Consider the following 21156-nt stretch of genomic DNA (forward strand, 5'->3'; position numbering starts at 1 on the left):
CCAGCTTCATCCAGAAGGTTATCCAGAAGGATGTCCAGAAGAACATCTAGTCTAATTAGCATATTACGCTTTTATTATTATAGATAGATATGCATAACACAGACACTAGAGTGGTGAAGGCCTGGGGGCACGTGAGGTTGAGGAGGCCAATGGGCGGACAATAGGGGATATCTGTAACACTTTCAACAATAAAAATATTTTTTTAAAAAGAGGAAACAAGCATATTTTAAAACAGAGAAAGGATTGAATAGGTTCGCCATTTGACCCAAGGGAATCACTTTGTGGTCTTCTTTCTCCAGCTATGAAAAAAAAATGAAATAATAGCAATCATTTCAGAAGGTGTCTTAAATACAGCCTACAAAGGACAACATAATTGGAGAAGAAATATTTTAAAATAAAATAATGTAGGCTCACTTGTTGCCACTTTTCCTCATTTTCCTCATTTTCTCCTTCCTACTTCCCATCCACACAGGAGGCCTCCACCCATCTCCATGTTGTATTATTTGCTCCATATACAGTTGAACAGCTGTTTCCTGGGAACATCAAATGTCAAGCTCTCTGCTAGGCTCTAAAGATAAGATACTGAAGAAAACCAACAGCCTCTGCAATCATGGAGCTTAAGCCAGTTACTAGGGCGAAGGGCCCATTCCACTCTCTAGCTCTTCAGTGAATTTTTTCAGTGAGCATTTCTCCTTGAGTTTGTAAAGCAAACAAGAATGTGGTCCTAGGTGTTTAAGAGAGAAAGTCTAGTAAAATGGAATTTCCAACTGAGAAGTGCATCTCTCCCATCCCTGCCCGGGGCCTTGGGTTTTTGCTTAGCATCCATAAATGTCACTGTGATACAACAACATGTGATAAGTGCCAAAAAACCTATAGAGATCTGTAACACTTCTTATTGTCATCCCTGCACTATGATTATTAGTTCTATATCCCTAGCACTGTCTTTTCAAGACCAGAAGAGATCCTGGCTTCATTATTCTTTGGTATAAAACACTTTCTGAAGCTTTCATCTGGAAACAAAGGGTGAATTCCAACAGCCTAAAGGGATTGAGTTAGAAAAAAAAAAGACAAAATGAAAGCGAGGAAAGCTTGTTTAAAGTGGAACCATATGGACTAAACAGATCTAAGTTGAACATGAGGTGTGAGGTCTTGAACCAGTAGCAATCCACTGCATGATACACTTTTTTACTGACATATTTACATCCTATAAATTCCATGTATTGTCTTGAGAAATGTGATTTTTGATGAAAAGGACCAGGAAAAGTTGTCTATTATTTTATATATCATTACAGACTTGGGATAGAACCACAAACCATAAACAGAGGAGCCAGACAAGTTCACAACCCATCAGCAATACCACTATCAGCCATTATCAGTAACTGAACTTTCTCCTGCCTCCCACCAAAGCCCTGCTAAAGCAGTTTGCCTGAAATATCATGCAATGACTTAGATTTTCCTCTTTTACCAGTCTGATTTTTTTGTTTAATTTTTATGTCACCAACCACATAGGCTAGAGCCCTGGGCAGCATTATGGTTGAGATGTGATTGGAAGCCTCACAGCCCCTTTTGCTTTGAACAAAAAATGTGGGGTTTTTCCTCACCTTGGAGATGTCCCACAAAGAGAGCTTTTGGTGGCATCTTTCATAACTGAAAGAGAAGATACAGTATTCTAGGGGTGGAGGAGGAGGAGCTACAGATCAGGCTCTGCAGACTTAGGTGGACTTGGTCCACAAAAAGTGAAGAGAGAAGGAAGGGAGGAAAGAAGACGAAGAGAGGAGGGAGGGAGGGAGGGAGGGAGGGAGGGAGGGAGGAAAGGAGGGAGGGAGGGAGGGAGGGAGGGAGGGAGGGAGGGAGGGAGGGAGGGAGGGAGGAAGTCAGTTAGTACTAGCCTCCCACATCTTACAACCCAGAGGAGGAGAGAAACAATCAGGTAAAAATCCTCTAGTAGAAAATCACAACTGTGATAGGGCTGGAAAGGAGCCCTCTGGACTGATAGTAGAGCACTTGGCAGGAGGAGCCTGACCTTCTGAGCAGGCCAAGAAGTCTTGCCCCAGGAAGTGATGCTCAAGCTGATAGAGGAACACTGTGCTTTGACCAGGATACTATGAGAGTGGGAAAGAGTCGCAGGCAGAGGAACAGCATGTGCAGAGGCCATGTGGCTGGATGAATCGTGGCCCAGAAGAACAGAGCTGTTGGAGCCCAGAAGGCAGAAGGGTTAATGGAGGAGAGGAGTCCTCACAGAAGCTTGATCATGAAGGGTCGGCTAGACAGCAAAAGAGTTTGTCTTCATCCTAAGGAAATGGGGAAACCCAATGGGTTTTAAGCACAGGACAGACTTTCTTTTAAGTTTATTAATTTTTTAATCCTCACTCAAAGATATGTTTTTAGTGATTTGAGAGAGGAAAGGAGAGAGAGAGACACACAGAGAAAGAGAGAGAAACATCAGTGTGAGAGAGAAACTGATCAGTTGCCTCCCTCACACGCCTTGACCAGGGATCAAATCTGCAACCTAGGTATGTGCCCTGACCAGGTATCAAACCTGCAACCTTTTAGTGTACAGGAAAAGGCTCCAACCAACTGAACCACCTGACCAGGGCAAGACAGACATTTTTTCAAAGATCATTGTGGTTTTAGTGTGGAGACTGATTTTTGGAGGGTAAAAGGGGATACAAGAGGCCAGTTAGGATAGGAGCTACAGCAACGCTCCAGGCTGGCCAAGACTAACTACTTAATCATTGGGTGTGATGAGTAACTGGGTCATGGAATGGGCATTGTCCGTAGGAAAGCAGCAAGAAGGACCAGTCGGTAGCCACTCAGCATCCACCATCCTGCCAACTTGGGCAAAGGAAGCTCCTTGCTACAAGTGAGGCATTCTGTGCTCTCCACCTCTCCCCTTCCCCGCTTCCTGACCCCATGCAGCTTTTCTATGAAAACTAGAAAGACTTGCCCTGCTCTCTGCTTACAGATGCTCGGTTTCTTATTTGACTCCTGCCCAATGTTTGCTGTCTTTGTTTCCTCTGCCATGGTGGGTGACTAATGAATGGCCCTATCTATGGGCTTGAGGCACACAAGACTCTCAGGATCTAAGCAAAGGAATCTGTGAAGTGCAGAGGTAAGGGAGAAATTTACTAATTAGTATATTGCATAATTATCCCAATATATTACTTCTAATAAAACAACAGTTCACCTTTCATATTATTTCTAATAAAACAACAGTTTACCTTTGTTTGCTGACTCCACAGCACTTGGCAATACTTACACCACCCCTCAAAATCAAGCTGAAGACCAGACCCCAAATCCTTGGTCCTGTTTCATTTTCCTTTTTGCTCCTACTTCACCTCCTCATTAGCCAATTTCATCTTCTCCTGTTGATTCTCAAAAAAGTGAACTCTCAACCAGTTCTAGGGTTAGTTAAGTCTTCTCCCACAGGTGAGTCACGGTCCCAAGGCACTAAACCTTTCTTAATATTTCTCTGCCCATTGTTTCTCTTTTGCAGATTTCCTTCCTCATTCTCATAAAGAGGATTGCCTGGCTCACCTGTTTCTGTTTGAAGAGACAGAAATCAACCTCTGCTTCTTGCAGCATGTGACATCCATGATCTCACAGGCAGATCAAAACTTAAAGAGAAGAGCAGATGAGCAAGCAAAAATAGATAAAGATAAGTGATTGACAAAACCCAATAAAAAAGAAATATGGTAACTATGTTTTATCAGTGAATACAAATTTTCTACATTTTAATTTAGAGAAAACACCATGCCATAATAATGGTCTTCACTGTAGAAACCAACACCATTTGGTACTTTATCATATCCCAGACAGAGTTCATTTCTTTTCCAACATCCACCTTGCCCCTACATTATCATTGTTCATCATTTCTGAAAGAATGTGGTATTACCTTTGTAAGAACAATAATGAGTCTGGCAGATATATTGATGACAGTCTTCCACATGAAAAGCTATAAAAGAAAAAGACTTTGATTTTAGACTGATTGATTTTTCTGCTCTAGTGTAATGGGAATATTGGCTGTTCTCCAAGAAGTTTCAGAAAAACATCTGACTTTTCTTTCAGACTCTTAAGGAAACAATGATTCATGTTTACCTTGCTGTTATGATGATTATGATGAATGGGTGAATTACACATTCACAGTAGAAACACAGAGCAATATGAAGACCACTTTAAGTTCTATATGATTTCCAAACATTAATCCAGACTAAAAGCAGTGAATATGGTATGTACCAATAGCTATAGTCCTTTCTACATGTCCCATGCATGGCTTCAGGGGAGAAGGAAATAAATCCAAGTGTGGATGAGCCCAGGGCCCATCTCATGAACAGGTTGCTGTCTGAATGAAGTGATTTTAAAGTCACTAGGAAATACCTCTCTATCCTCAACTGGCTCTCTGATGATACTTAGAAATGTTCACACATTGCTCATTTTTTAAAGTTGAGCCCTTGTTGAAATATAAATGTTAATGAGGAAGCTAAGACATTTAGCCATTATACATATTAATACTGTATTAGTCAGAGTTCTTTAAAAACTCAGGACTAATAGGATGTGTGTATATATATCCATTTATATAAACGCCTAAGTGACTATTATGACTGGTCAACCAAATGACCAGTTGACCAGTCACTATGACAATGCACTGACCACCAGGGGGCAGACGTTCAATGCAGGAGCTGCCCCCTGGTGGTCAGTGAGCTTCCACAGGCAACCTCCCATGGCCGGCCAACCTCCTGTGGTCCCTCCCCCTGGCCCCGATCACTGGCCAGGCTGAGGGACCCTACCCATGCATGAATTCATGCACTGGGCCTCTAGTATATATATACAAAGAGAGAGATTTATTTTAAGGAATTGACCCACATAATTGTGGAGGTTGGCAAGTCTAAATTTTGTAGGGTAGGCTATCAGGCTGGAAATTCTGTGAGGAGTTGATGTTGCAGTCTTGAGTCCAAAGATGATCTGGAGGCAGAATTCCTTGTTTGTTAAGCCCTAGAAAGTTTGGCTCAGTGGATAGAGCATCAGCCTGTGGACTGAAGGGTCCTGGGTTTGATTCCAATCAAGGGCACATGCCCAGGTTGTGGGATCAATCCCCAGTAGGGGGCAGCCAATCAATGATTCTCTATCTCATTGAAGTGTCTAGCTTTCTCTCCCTCTCCCTTCCTCTCTGAAATAAATAAAAATATTTTTTTAAAAAAGAGGATCTCAATCTTTTCTGTTAAGGCCTTTGACTGATTAGATAAGGCCCACCCACATTACAAAGAGTAATGTGCTTTATTCAAAAAGTTAATCCTATATAATAAAAGGCTGATATGCAAATAGACCAAACGGCAGAACAACCAGAACAACTGAACAACCAAATACCCAGTTGCTATGACCATGAGCTGACCACCAGAGGACATGTGCAGAACATGGTGGGCATTGGCTGCGGCAGGATGGTGGAGCAGGTGAGCTGGGGCTCCAGACCAAGGCAGGACACGGGTCACTGTCATGGGGGAGAGCCTCTGGTGGTTACTGAAAATTCTTTGCTCCCGCACACTGCGGTCCTGCTGGGCGCTTGCACCCGCTGATGGTGCTGGCCCAGCTCTCACCCGCTGATGGCACTGGCCCCAATCGCGCCACACCTCCAGGGGGTGTGAGCAGAGCCAGCACCATCAGCACGTGGGAGTGGTGGCAGTGGGAGTGGAGCTGCCGGCAGACGAGACAAGGAGCCATGGGGGAAGAGGCCTGGTGGGGCCACAGAGGATGGGCCAAGACCTGCCCCTGTGCCTACTGCAGCCTTGCGCCCACAGTTTGTTTCAAGGTGCATGAATTAGTGCACTGGGCCCCTAGTCATATATAAAATACTAGTATACCTTACAGAAACATCTAGACTAGTGTTAGATAAACAACTGTGCACCATAGCCTAACCAAGTTGATATATAAAATCAACTATACAAACAACTTGGCTTAAATTCATCCACCATATTTATTTGTCAGTTTCCTGAGGGGTTAGTATTTGGGAAAGGCTCGTTTTGACAAAACATAAACAAGGAGTCAGTAGAAATGAACAACAGCACAGGAGTATCTGTCAATAGGAAGCATAATTAACATTGTGGAGGGGAATCCAAGGCCAGGAAAGGGATAGTGAGGGCACAGGGTACTGGGAACTTGGCTATGGGGAAAAAGACAGGCTTTGGGAAGGAATTTCCCCCCGAAGTTGAACGATGAGGAGGAATATGGAAGTAATCCACGACAGAATTAACCTAGAGGCCCTCAGCTCATCTGTAGAGGCCTTTGGACCACTCTTGAACTAGTGCTTTGTTGGATTAGTACTCAGTCTCTATTTAGGATTAATATAAGAAATAACAAGAAGAAGATACAGGTTTATTGATTGGCCTCACCAAGTGCCAGACTCTACTCTAATTTCTTCATGTATTAACCCATTTAATCTTCCTGATAATGAAATGAAAGCAATTGTATTATTGTCTCCATTTAACAAATAAGACAACTGAGACCTGGAGAGGCTAAGCAACTTGCCCAGAGTCAAGCAAGAAGAAATCAGCAGAGCTGGGATTTAAACTATGCAGCCTGTCATCAGAGCTCTTACTCATGAACACTATACCATTGTCTAGTAAGAGGTTCTTTGTTCCTTGTGTTAGGACATATACATATACAATATGTTCCTTTTAGTACCAGGAAAAAGATTGTATCTCCCAAGAAACTGGTTTATTTAGATGTATCAGATAGTGTAACCCGCTTGGTTTTCTCCTTCTGCATACTTTGTCATTTTCTTTTACAATTTCAGCAGCCTCCATTTAGGTATACTTATTTTTCAAATTACCCCAAACCCTATTTATAAGCAAGGAAGGAATAAAACCTAAAACTTTTGTAGCATTTATACATTATTTTGTCACTTAAAATAATCAAATAACTATGGACATTGAGAAATTTCATATTATTTAAGAAGTCTATTATCCCAGAAAACAAATCTAAAAGCAATTTCTCTGACAGGAATAGCTGAGGCTCAAACAAACTCCAAGATTTCAAGAACTCATATTCCAAGATTAAGTGGATATAGATAGGAATAAGTCACTGGAAATTTCAGGCTTTGGAAGCACCAGCCCCTGCTCCCCCTCCAGCACCCAGAGGAACCAAACTTCCCATATAATAATCTAGAGATTATTATACAACACACAAGGTTCTTGAGGAAAAATGATTCAGAAAAGAGATAGGACTTCTAAGACCTAGAACAATTCCAGGAAGAGAATAAGGAAGGATGAAAGTTGCCCACCGTGTCCTGGCAAAGCAACTGGTCTGCTCATTAGAGTTGGTCCTTATCATGTTCTTGTTTCTCCAGCCCTGATTTAACTAGTTGACCAAGCCTGGTATATGCTATATACTGCCTGGCCTTGATTTTTGTGTACAGAGCCCAGTCTCTATATGCTGTCAGGGGCCTCCATCTGACACTAAGCCATCACTTGACTTCTACCAGAGAATATGTCCACTCTAGCCAATATCCTGCCTTATCTCAGCCCCAGCCCACTGTGACTCAAATTGCTGATGCCACCCCTAAACTTTGTCTTTATCCCAGCCCTTTGCAGTGGGATGGCAGTCCCCACACACTATGTGGTACAGAACAGAATGCCATGGACACAAACCAGCTCTCTCACCTGATACTCCATGACCAGAGCTTTCAGGACCATTACATTGAAGCTATAGGGTCTCAATCCTAGTTCCTTTGTACAACTGCCAGAGTCAAGTACAATACAACACAGCATGCTCAGCTTATTTTCTAGCCCAGGCTGAAGTCTAGCCCAGAGCTGGGGGCCATAAATCTCTTTCTTCTATACAGGGTGAGCTTTTAAATGAGCCAGCCAACTGGGCAGGGTTGCCAATAGATTATAACCCTCTTATGCTCTGAACCATCAACCACAGGAAAAATAAGGTCAGAAAACACTAAGGTCAAGGTTATGAGAATTGGGAAAGTCCAGAGGACTTCATGGAAGTATACCTCACAAACCACACAGGCATTCTAGGCAATAAAATTCCAGCCATCTGGTGGTACTTACAATAGACTGAAGTGTACTTGAGACACAGGAGTCTCAGAAGCTTTCAGTGACTGTGGATCTCCAATTGTCTCACTGATTGGTTGACAATACCTTTGAGGCTTCAAACAACCCCCTGTTTACTTCACGGTCCTAGGGATCCAGGGTCCATGAATTATACCAGGCTTGAACGTCCCATGGACTTAACTCCGAATTTGAATGCTGAGCCATTCTTCACCACTTGGAAGCATCACTCAGACTATTTCTATCGGAAAAGTTCTGTGATAGAGAAGGTGTCTGGCTTTTAAGGGCTTCCTGCAGCATCTCCATGCTCATGCATCAACCTGTTCCTAGGTTCACATGTGCCCTCTGTCAGTGCTCTCATCCAGACCTGTTCCACCCTGGATCCTAAGGAGGAGTTGGCTCAGGCTTCTCTGGAAATACATGCACAAAGAACAAGGGAAGGGCCTCATAGTAGAATGGGAGTGCTATAATCACCAGAAGGAAGAGTAGATGCTTGGGCAGGGGTGGGGGTTGGGGAAACAGCAAAAACAGAACCAAGCCTTGGTTTCTGCCACACTTGTTTCTGTATTTTGGTGGGTTTTTTAAATATATTTTTTATTGATTCCAGAGAGGAAGGGAGAGGGAGAGAGAAATAGAAACATCAATTATGTTCTATTTTTATTGATTTTAGAAAGGAGGGGAGAGGGAGAGAGAATAGTCAATTGGCTGCCTCCTGAACTCCCCCTACTGGGGATTGAGCACAACCCTGAGCATGTGCCCTGATGTGGAATAGAACCATGGCCTCTGGTTCACAGACCAATGCTCAACCACCGAGCCACTCCAGCAGGACTATTTCTGTGTTCTTGATGTAGCCTCAGTCTGCTTCACTCTCTTATCTGGTCTTGAATCTTGCGTATATGTAACCCTCCGACTATCTGATCTGTTGCCTTGCCTCTAGTTTTGCCTTGGTCACTCTCTGCCTATCAAGCCTCAATTCCACAGAAGCCTCGCTGAGACTGTGAGCCAAGCCAAGCTGAAGCTGGTGATGGTGTCTCCAATTTGAGTCTTCTTGACTCTACCTGTTACAGGGCATACTAAAAAAAGGCAGAACCTGAGATTTCTGTGAGTCAGACCAGAAGAGACAAATCTGTAAATATGCTAACCAAACAGATAGCTGGCTTTGGGTTACTGAATGGATTCTTTAGGGATTCATCCCAGAAAGAAGATAATCAGGTGATAGCTATAGAGAAAAACAGAATTGCACTTAACTAAAGAACTCTTTCCAACAATAGTTGACCTATAAACTGCTAAAACTGCAAGGAATTTTGAAAATATTCTCTGCTGCCATGTGGAGAAAACGTGTAAATGTGTATATTAGGTAAGATTCTAGTACATATCAGTTAAAAATCTAGCTGCAAAAAAGTGAACCAATTATTACAAGCAAAATAATCAGTCTAGCTTTGGATATGTAGAGATCCAAATGCTCAAATGAGGCCCTGAGGGATCTCTTTCTCTCTGACGCTAAGCTCCGCTTTCATCAGTGGTTGCATCTTTGTCAGACACACTGTTCCCCAGAAGGGGAAAGAAGGTCACAAGCAACTTTAGATTCACATCATACCAGCTTAGCATTCCAGCAAAAACAAAAATACACGTGTCTCTTTTTTAATATCTCCAGCCTAAGTCCCAGGGAAGGCTCTTACTGGCCAAGCTTGGATTACATGCCCTTATGTCAACCAATTGCCATGGGCAAATATAAGAAATAATGTAACTGGCCTGGGCCAGGGCATTTAACATATAATGAAGAGTGTGGCACTCCAAAACCAGGTGGCCTGGATTCAAATCTCACTTACTCTATGTATTGGATGTGTGCTCTGTGAATCATTTTTTTATCTGTAAAATGGAGATAGGGTTTGACCTTATATGAGTATTGCAAAAATCAAAAGAGACAATAGATGTAAAGTGCTTAGTACACACTAAATAAATTAGATAATCAGATGATGATGGCAATAATGGTGATAATGATGATGGTGATGGTGATGATGATTAGCCTTTCTTTGGGTGGGGAGTGTGGTTAGCCACACAAAAACAGCATGTTTTAAGAGTAAGAGAGAGGTGATTCTTAAAATATAGGGTTCTATTTTTAGAAAATGGGTAAATAATTTCAATCAAGCAAACATCACAGATAAGCACCATAGCAAGTGTGTAACAACTGACATTGTATGTGATGTGGGAGTATGGGGGTGGGTATGTATGAGTGAGATGCACTGGAGTATGGGAAGAGGGCCAGGAGAATAACTGCTCCCATCTTCCAGTTAAACCCTCAGTGTAACCTTCTGTCCCCCTGATGAGGAGAAGGAGCGCAGCACTGAGTGTGTCCATCACAGTCCCTGAGTGGGGGCCCAGCATTACTGCTATGGTATCAGTGATACATTAATCCACTCGTGACTTGAATGGAGCTAATGCCTTACAATGGAGGCCTGGCTTATGGCAGGAGAAAATCTGAGTAATAATAAAAGAAGCGTTCACCTGTGTGCAACAAGGAGGTCTTTATTTCTCTCAGAACCCATGAATTCACTCCATAAAATTTACTGAGTATATATCGTGTACCCAGAACCCATTTAGGGCTTAGAGCTGAAGTACAGGGACAGAAATAGAATTAAGAATTAAGATAATAAAGTCTAGGGCCAGAGGCATGGTAAGAGAAAGGAAGAGCCAGAAAACTGTGTTTGTTTTAAGCAGAAGTGTTATCCTTTTGAAATTATTTCCTATATTTATCTTCTAGGAACAGAGTCCACATTAGATAGACCATAAATTCAACTGAGTTTTGAGAAATAATATATTCTCAGACTTGCCTGAGGTGGGGTTTGCATGGCTCTATGTTTTTCTTGGTTTTATTTGCATGAGAAAAAAGAGTAGGGAAAATAAAAGCTTACCAAGCACAGCTGTCAGACTTTAGTTTCAACAAGCTATTAAAATTACTTCTCAGCTCAAAGGGTTGATTTTTTATTTTCATGAGCATATCTTGTACAAAAAGTTAGCCCCATAATTTTCTTCTAAATTTCTATTATTTTGTAGATTTTCAGTCTGTCTTTCATTTAGTCAACCATTCAAACAAATGCTTCTATATAATCATGAGTAAAGGAGAAAGGACGCTAAGGACTTGGGGGTGTTTTTTTACTCCTTAAAGAAAAATTGTTTATCACCTCAGACATGATTCTTTAGATAGAATGGCTACAGTTAAGAAAGCTTACAAATAAAAGCTAACCATGTTTCTGTCTAATGTTTTTGACCTGTTTATATTCCTCATCCAGTATAAGATTTAAATCATTTTCCACTTCCTCATTCACAATTATTATTTATTCTGAGTAAGAAAGTTGTCACAGGATGTAATAAAACATTTTAATCATCTTGGTAAAATGGTAGTATTGCACATGGTAGAATGAGACATTGTGCTTGCGAAGTATTGGCCTGACCTCCCACATGTCTAACGGGGGGCATGCGGGAGACAATGAATGTCTTCTGAAGTGGAAGCGTGCTCACCATGGGGAAGTGAAAGCTGGTGTTTCATTTGAAGATGCTCTTACTGATAAGTTACTTGCCAAGCACACAAAATTGGCTAGAAAGCAAAACTAGTTGCAACATACAATGTTCAGAGAAAAATTTGAAGTGTAACAAATTTCCCCATTCTAATTATAATAATTTTCAGAACAAAAACTGTGGTTTGTGAAGAATCTATTTGACAAAAGTTGGACATTAAAAATAACTCCTCTTCTGTCCCTTCAAGTCTCATGGAGCCAAGTTTAGACCCAATAAAAGTTATACAACATTCTAATGATATACAGCTGCTCCAATCCAATGAGCGAGGCCTTAGAAATCAAAGAAAAGCCTTTGCTCAGCTGGATTCTTGTGCAGAAATCAATGATATCATAATCTTTGGCTATCTTCTGGGGGGAGCTGGGGGAGAGGGACAGGCCATGCATTCCAGACAAAAATGACAACTACAACTTGTGATGGGTATATTGGAGGTCTAAGTGCCTATCATGTTTGATCTTTCAAGTTCTATCCTATAAGCCTGCATTAAAAGTGAGCAAAATTGTTCAAGGATCTCAGTTACTTATCAAGTGTAACAGGAAATTTTGTATCTGATTACTTTGCTTACGAAATCAGCTTGACCTCAATTTAAGGATTTTGATTAATTTTAGTTAGTTTTATAAAATAAAGCTCTGGTTTACATTTCTAGTAATTTTGTAAATTAATTTAATGTGTCTTTATCTCTCCAAACAACAATGTAATATAGGTAATATATTGATTTTTAAGGAAAATGGAAGTGGATTGAAGTCACTTAAGAGTTATGATAACTAATGTGAGATAAATCAGGTTGATGCAAAATTAGGTTTACAGTTGTTCCTATGTAAAATAATACAATATTTAAATAATAATAATAATAATACAAGAATAAACTCTTTGTTTTGCATATCATGACTGAAAACCTACCTTTTTCCCCAGCTGTATTAAATGTCAACTGAAATTGAAAACTAAAACAATTTTAAGAGCTGTGATGGCTAGACAAGTTATTAACCACCCACATTCCAGCACTCGATGCTTCTCTTCTACACAATGACAAAAAGTCACTTAAGTTGTTGAAGGTTAAAATGTAAAGTATCTGGTAATTCTTGACACATAGTAGGTGCTTTATAAATATTCCCTTCCTGATTTCCTCTTGGTTTTAATGAGTCCTATGCTCACAACTTAAATAGCTTCACACTTGGGTTTTGTTGGCAAATGCCCAATTATCCCCGAGGTTCAGACTGCCCTGCTCTCAAGACCAGATGACAATACATGTTAATGCACCTGCAACATCACTCCTCTAACCACTAACATTATCCATTTGTTCAATGAACCCATGCTGAGCATCTATTCCCAGAAGGTCATGCACTTGGGGATACTAAGATAGAAAAGACCCAGGACTGGCGCTCAAAAAGCAGACTGCCTTATGAAGGAGTTGGCAAGTAAACCAACGATTACACCATAGTGTCATACGTGTCATCCAGGGTGTCTGCACAAAATATTTGAGAAAAGAGAGTCTGAGTCCCCAAAGACAATATAGATGAAAGGGAAGTTCAAGAATGCTTCAGCTGGGTATACTCCAGTGGAAATATTAGCCAGGCAAGAGGAGCATGGGAGGGAATGCAGAAAGGAGGGTTTCCGGTGAGGGGGAAAAAATGGCCTCTCTTTTGTTAACATAAAACTCAGCACACTTGGTGACTATACTCTCGTCATCATAGCTAAAGATGGAAAAGCATCTGAGCATCTGTTGTGGCCAAGGTGGACTGCCCACAGGATGTAAAGACTGAATTAATGCCTCCAGGAAGTGCACAATCTAGCCGGAAAAGTAAGATGCAAATCTGTCTACGAGCCATGTGCGGCTGGAATTTGACAGTCATTGAGGCTGCCCAAGCTCTCCAGGACTAGTGAGTGCTACACAGTGGCCTATTGAATTTGTTTTGCAGAAGCAGTGGTTTCCCCAGAGCTAAAGGAGTTGAGTGCCAAAGTATCAGAGCCTAAGGTTTCCAAGCCCAGCCTCAGAGACAAAGTTGGAGCAGATACAAAACACTATTCCTCCTCAAAAGGGATGTTTTCAAGTTGAAAATTTGGAAGTGAGTGAAATGCATGTCATCTAATATTTTGAAATTAGAGAAAATATGCAAAAAATGGATAAACAAGCAGTAGAGAAGGATGCAGCTAACCTGAGGATCTTTGGAAAGTAGGGTTTTGAATGAATACTGTAAGACTAACTTTAAAACTGTACACAAATATTATACTCAGGTTGGTAAATCTGTCCCTCACAGGGATACGGATTCATGTATGCAAAACAGGGTTGAACCACCAAGTAAACATATAATACAACTCTAGAAAAAAAATGTCACTGTTGATACCTAAAAGTTTACTGCATGTTGTTTTTAAATTAAAAGATTTATCTAGAGAATAAAACAGAGAGTTCGCTTATTGGATTAATTTATGAATAATTGTCTTGAGAAATGTTTGATAAAGATTTAATTTGAGTAAAAGGTTAGTCTCTTACATACAACTTTCTTTTCACCACTAATGAGAGATCATCTAAACTTTATATGAAGAGAAAGTCCCACTTTTCTTGGTTTGCTCTAGGAAGTCTAATATTCTTTAGGTTTGAGGACCAGACCATAAAGGAGTTCACATATGAAGGTGGAGATACTACATTTGATGTGCGGGCAGGTCTCTGGATCCATAGGCTCGATGACGCTCAGGTAGAGGCCAAGGTGGTGAACAGAGACTGGCAGCTCTGGCGGCCTGAGTGGAGGGGAGGGAACGTGCTGCTTTGGAATCAGGCCCGCTCCTGCTCAAGGCCTTTCAGGCTTGGCTCTTGGCCTCCTGACAGTTTTGGAAAAGTTTCTTGTGATGTGGAATCACTCTTCGCTCTTTTCCGTGCCGCGTTTGCTCCAGTGCCCTGTATGGCACCGGGCACAGGGCAAGTATTTAATGAGTAATTGGTGAAATGAACCCTCAGGAAGGTGTTTAGTTCTGCTCTGAATGCAGTGGACCTCCGTGCCCGCTTCATTCTGCTTTAACCTATTAAGAAATGGAAACCCGTTTTCCCCTCTTCCAGAAGAAGAATGTGAGAAGGGGGTGGGAAGTGACTCTTTTCATAATTTTGGTGTGACAGCAGGTAATATTTTTATTATGGTCTTTGATGCAAAGGGTCAGGCTGAAAATACAATTTTCATGGATTAATTTAAATGTTAAATCTTAGCACTTTGAAGCACCTTATATGATGTCATACCCTCAAATTATTCACAGATATTTATGTGAGCAAATGTACACTTTATTCATGGACCCTTTACACATCTGTTAATGGTTTTTGGATCCATTTGCTAAACCAGCTAAACCTGAGCTACACTTGACCATCATCTGAGGTGTTTTAAAAAATGCTGAAATCCATACTCACCTTCAAAAATGCTGATTTAATTACTCTGATAGGGTCCCTGGAATTGGTACACTTAAGCTCCCCCAAGTTATTACAACATGAAACCAGGAAATAAAACCACTGTAGTAAAGAAATAAAAAAAAGTGTGTTTCTGAATATTAAAGCTCAAAATGTGTTTTGCTGAAGTAATGGGTGTGAGGTACCATCCCAGCTGAAATATACCTGTTTTTCAAGTGGCCGTGACATCCACGCTTCAATCTGATGATTTTTGTGAAGGCCTAACCGGCACAGTCCTCTTCATTCCTTGTCAAAATTTCTCATTATGAAAGTATCACTCTTCTCTCAGTGGCTATTCCTGCTTCAGCCCGTCCCTCCCCGCCCCCCATCTTTTTTATCTGTGCCTGAGCCAGGACTAATGCTCCATGAAATGCCCTCTCTGCACCTGCAGCTGCCTTCATGCATCCCCATTTGTTACTGTCTTGCCTCTGTTACTTTCTTTCATCCCATTGTTATATATCCCCATCCCTCATAACCCTCCCCTATTTCTAAACACAAATAATGAGGAGAATCAAAGTGGGAAAGGAATTCCGGTGATGTACTATGGCCACTGTCTGCCTCCAGATCTCTATTGTAGGGGGCGTAATTAACTTCTGGCCCCAAGTGCTATGTTGTCAAATTCACCATCCCATTAACAGGAGGCGACCTTTCCTTCGGGTGCTCAAAGTCCATGGCTGAGCATGGATACTAAATCTGGCCTGTCCCAGGAGGCCTCGAGCTCCTCTGACTGGTGACTTGGGCTCAAGGGCTCCTTATCGGCCTTGCCGGGCTTACCTAGAACTGCACTGCAAGGTGAGACTCTTCACCTACCCTTTATTCCTCTGTTTCTTCCTGTCAAAGATCAGGCCTACTTCTAGCTCCCTCCCCATTTTCCCTCCCCAGTGTCTCCCCAGATAAATTTCTTGTACATCTAATCCCATGTTGGAATCGGCTTCATGGAGGAACCAAACTAGCACAGGTACTAGTGGAGAAGATGTAATAACTGAATTTTACTCTTAAAAAAAGGGACTATTTCTAACTTATTTATTAATTATCATAAACTAATGTGTGTGTATATATATATACTAGGGGCCCAGTACACGAAATTCGTGCACTGGGTGTGTGTGTGTGTGGGGGGAGTGTCCCTCAGCCCAGCCTGTCCCCTCTCACATACTGGGAGCCCTCAGGCATTGACCCCCATCATCCTCCAATCGCAGGATCGGCCCCTTGCCCAGGCCTGACGCCTCTGACAGAGGCATCAGGCCTGGGCAGGGGACCCTCATTTCCCCCCATCACTGGTTCTGCCCCCAGCCCAGGCCTGATGCCTTGGCCAGAGGCGTAGACCCCCATCACCCTCCGATCGCCTGATCGGCCCCTTGCTCAGGCCTGACGCCTCCGCCAGAGGTGTCAGGCTTGGACAGGGGACCCCCATCTCCCCCCGATCACTGGCTCTGGCCCCCGCCCAGGCCTGAGGCCTCTGGCCCAGGAATCATGCCTGGGCAGGGGACCCCCATCTCCCTCTGATCGCTTGCTCCAATCCCCTGCCCAAGCCTGACGCCTCTGACCCAGGCTTAAGGCCTGGGCAAGGGGACCATCATATCCCCCCAATCCCCGGCTCCGCCCCCCACCCAGGCCTGATGCCTCGGCCAGAGGAGTTGACCCTCATCACCCTCCGATCACCAATCACCGGATCGGCCCCTTGACCAGGCCTGAGGCCTCCGGCAGAGGTGTCAGGCCTGGGCAGGGGACCCCCAGCTCCCCGTGGTTGCAGGCTCCGCCCCTGCCCAGGCCTAATGCCTCTGGCCTAGGTGTCCGGCCTGGGCAGCGGGGACCCGCAGCTGCAGCGGCCCCGCGATTGTGGGCTCTGCTTTAGGCCCAGGCAAGGGACCCCTAGCTCCCGGGACTGCCAGCTTCGACCGTGCCCAGCTCCCATCGCTGGCTCCACCCCTACTTCCTGCTATCACTGGCCAGGGCGGAAAAGGCACCTGATTCTCCAATCATGGCTGGGGGGCAGGGCAAAGGCGGCCCCAGGGCCGCCTTTGCTCTGCCCTGCCCCCCAGCTCTTAGCTCCCCTCTGGGTTTCAGATCACTGTCAGTGTCAGGGGGCTTCTTCCTGCTTTCCCTTTTGCGTCCCTGCATTGTGCCTACATATGCAAATTAACCACCATCTTGTTGGCAGTTAACTGCCAATCTTAGTTGGCAGTTAACTGCCAATCTTAGTTGGCAGTTAATTGCATATAGCCCTGATTAGCCAATGAAAAGGGTATTGTCGTACGCCAATTACCATTTTTCTCTTTTATTAGATAGGATATATACACACACACACACACATATACATAATAGGGGCCCAGTGCACAAATTCATGCACCTTGAAAGGAACTGTGGGCTGCGAGGCTGCAGTGGGCACCTGGGCAGGTCTTGGACCATCCTCCACACCCGGCCCCTCCTACCACAGCTCCCAGTCCCCTCTTTGCCGGCAGGCCCCGCTCCCACTGCCACCACTCCCACTCACTGATGGCACCGGTCTGCTTGCATCCACTGACAGTGTTGAGCAATTGGGGCCAGCGCTGGCAGTGGGTACAAGAGGTAGCTGCCAGCCCCAATTGCCCCTCAGGAGCAGGGGGAGGTGGAGAAACCCTGAGGGGTGATCAAGGCCAGCAGATGCCACTGCTTGTACCCACTGACAGCACCAAGCGATCCAGGCCGGCACTGGGTGCCAGCAATGGGTGTTAGTGGGGCCGGTGCCGGCAGTAGGTGCAAGAACTGGGTGGAACCTGGCACGCAGGAACAAAGAATTTTCTCCCACCACCAGAGGCTCACCCCATGACAGCGACCAGCACCCCGCCTTGGTCTGGCACCCCCACTCACCTGCTCCATCATCCCGCCATGGCTGACACCCGCCATGTTCTGCACTCTGCCACCTGCTGCTGATGCCCACCATGTTCTGCGTGTGCCCCCTGGTGGTCAGCGCACATCATAGTGACTGGTTGGTTGTTCTGCCGTTCAGTCTATTTGCATATTAGGATTATATATATATATATACACTAGAGGCCCAGTGCACAAAATTCATGCATGGGTAGGGTCCCTAGGCCTGGCCGGTGATCAGGGCCAATCTGTGGGGTGACTGGCAGGGTGATCAGCGCCCCCAGCTTGCACCTGCCTTGGCTGATCTGGTGTCACCCACTCATTGGCCCCGCCACCCGTTGCCACTTCTAGTTGCCTCCATTCTGCGGGGTGATAGCAGGGCGATCGGGGGACCCTCCGCTGGCACCCATCTTTACCATCCTGGAGCCAACAGCTCTCTGGCCCTGCCCCCTCTGCCGCTGCTATTGGTCACCTCCCTCTGCAGGGCTACCGGTGGGGCAATTGAGGCCCCCCACTGGCACCCACCTTAGTTGGCCTGGGGCCTGCGAGCTGGGGGAAGCTCCTGCATTGAGCGTCTGACCCCTGGTGGTCAGTGCACATCATAGCAACTGGTCATTCCACTGTTCAGGCAATTTACATATTAGGCTTTTATTATATAGGACTAGAGGCCTGGTGCACAACATTTGTGCACTGGAGGGTGTGGTGGTCCCTCAGCCCAACCTGCACCCTCTCTAATTTGGGAGTTTCTGTCTGTCTTTGCAATCATATGAGCAAATTGTCTGAGACCCCAACTCAGTTTGGTTTGTTGCTCACAAAATAATAGAGGCATTTTTTTTTCTTTGCTTCATTGGAGATTTCCTGGAAGTTTTAGGATATCTTCCCTTTAATTTTTCCTAGAAACTCTGATTTTACTTGTGTCTCTCACCTTTGCTCTCCTTCTATCCCTCACCGCAACAGTAACTTGCTCCAGGCTCACTTTGCTCTAGTGTGGAGATCCATCTGCCACCAGAACTATGATTTTCAGCATTCCTGGTGCTCCCTGCAATCTTGATTTTCCCTTCCTGCTCTGTCTCTGTCCCATGGCCTTCCCCTCTGCCAGGTTCTCCCAGCTGCCAGCTCTCCCTCTCTGCTCTGTCTGGCACAGCTTGGGGAGCCAATTTCCCCAAGCTGCTCCACTCTCCACCAGCTCTCTCACTCTGCTCTCTGCCCAGTGCCTGTGTATGCAAATTACCCCGCCATCTTTGTCAGGTTAATTTGTATACTCACTCCTGATTGACTGGTGAGTGTAGCGGAAGGATGGTCAATTTACATGTTTCTCTTGTAATATATATATATTAGAGGCCTGGTGCATGAATTTGTGCACAGGTGGGGTCATTAAGCCTGGCTGGCAATCGGGGCCAATCAGGGCCAGCTGGCTGGGGAGGGACCTCAGGAGGGCTCCAGGGTGTGTCCAGCCCTCTTGCCCAGTCCTGATCAGCTGGACCCTGCAGCAAGCTAACCTACCAGTCGGAGCGCATCATAGTGACTGGTTGAGTGGTCAACCAAATGGTCGACCAATCGGTCAGACACTTAGCATATTACACTTTTATTATCCTATCTAATAAAAGAGAAACATGGTAATTGGCGTATGACCGTTACCCTTCCCATTGGCTAATCAGGGCAATATACAAATTAACTGCCAGCCAAGATGGCGGCCGGCAGCCAGGCAGCTTGAAACTAACATGAGGCTTGCTTGCTTCAGTAACGGAGGGCTCCAACGTTCCCCACCTGCCTTGCTGGCCTCTGAGCCTGCAGTTTGAAACATTGTAACAAATATAGAAGATAAACAAAACCCCAGAAACCAGCTTTCAGTGAGCCGGGATCTCAGAGCTAGAGTTGATACAGTGTCTCTATTATAGAACCCAGCAGAGGCCTCAGAGCTGGAGCCAGAGCTAAAGCTGGCCCAGAATAAAAAAGAAAAAGAAAAAAAGGAGCAGTTGGGAGCTTCAGTCACCCCCAGCCCTCAGCTCCTCACCCAGACTGGCCAGGCATCCCAGTGGGGACTCCCATGCTGAAGGGTATGTGACCAGCTGCAAACAGCCCTCAGCCCCTCACCCAGGCTGGCCAGGCACCCCAGTGGGGACCCCCACCCTGGTCCAGGACACCCTTCAGGGCAAACCAGCCAGCCCCACCCATGCACCAGGCCTCTATCCTATATAGTAAACGGGTAATATGCCTCCCAGCACCAGGATCAGCATGACAGGGAGCAGCGCCCAAACCCCCTGATCGCCCTTCGACTCTGTGTGTGACAGCGGGCGGGGCCACAACCTCCCTATCCGCCCTGCTCTGTTTGTGACAGGGGAAGGCGCCCTAACCTTCTGATCAGCCCTGCTCTGTGCGTGACAGGGGGGAGCTCCCGAACCCCCTGATCACCCTGCGGCTCTGTGTGTGACAGGGTGCGGCGCCCCAACCCCCTGATCGCCCTGCGGCTCTGTGTGTGACAGGGTGCGGTGCCTCAACCCCCCCCCCCACGGGCCCTGCTCTGTGTTTGACAGGGTAGAGCCATAACCTCCCCATCGGCCCTGCCCTGAGTGTGACAGTGGCGGCGCCCCAACCCCTTGATCGGCCCTGTTCTTTGGGTGATAGAGGGCAGCGCCCCAACCCCCTGATCCGCCCTGCTATGTGTGTGACAGGGGGCGGTGCCTCAACTCCCCTATCAGCCCTACTCTGTGAGTGACAGGGGGGAGCTCCTCAACCCCCTGATGGGCCCTGCTTTGTGCATGACAGGGGGGAGCTTCCCAACCCCCTGATCAACCCTGCTCTGTGTGTGACAGGGGGGAGCTCCCCAACCCCCTGATGGGCCCTGCTCTGTGCAAGACAGGGGGGAGCTCCCCAACCCCCTGATCGACCCTGCTCTGTGCGTGACAGGGGGTGGTGCCGCAACCTCCCCATCAACCCTGCCTTGAGTGTGACAGGGGGCGGTGCCCCAACCCCCCAATCGGCCCTACCCTGAGCATGACTGAGGGTGGCATTGCAACCTCCCAATCCGCCCTGCTCTGTGCATGACAGGGGGTGGCGCCCCAACTCTCCAATCGGCCCTGCTCTGAGCCCGACTAGGGGCTGCACCTAGGGATTTGGCCTGCCCTCTGCCACCCGGGAGCAGGCCTAAGCCAGCAAGTCGTTATCTCCCGAGGGGTCCCAGACTGCGAGAGGGCACAGGCCAGGCTGAGGGACCCCCCCTTCCCCTGCGAGTGCACAAATTTTTGTGCACCGGGCCTCTAGTAT

The sequence above is a fragment of the Myotis daubentonii genome, chromosome 2 (assembly GCF_963259705.1).
Source record: "Myotis daubentonii chromosome 2, mMyoDau2.1, whole genome shotgun sequence".
In the NCBI taxonomy this organism is placed as follows: Eukaryota; Metazoa; Chordata; class Mammalia; order Chiroptera; family Vespertilionidae; genus Myotis; species Myotis daubentonii.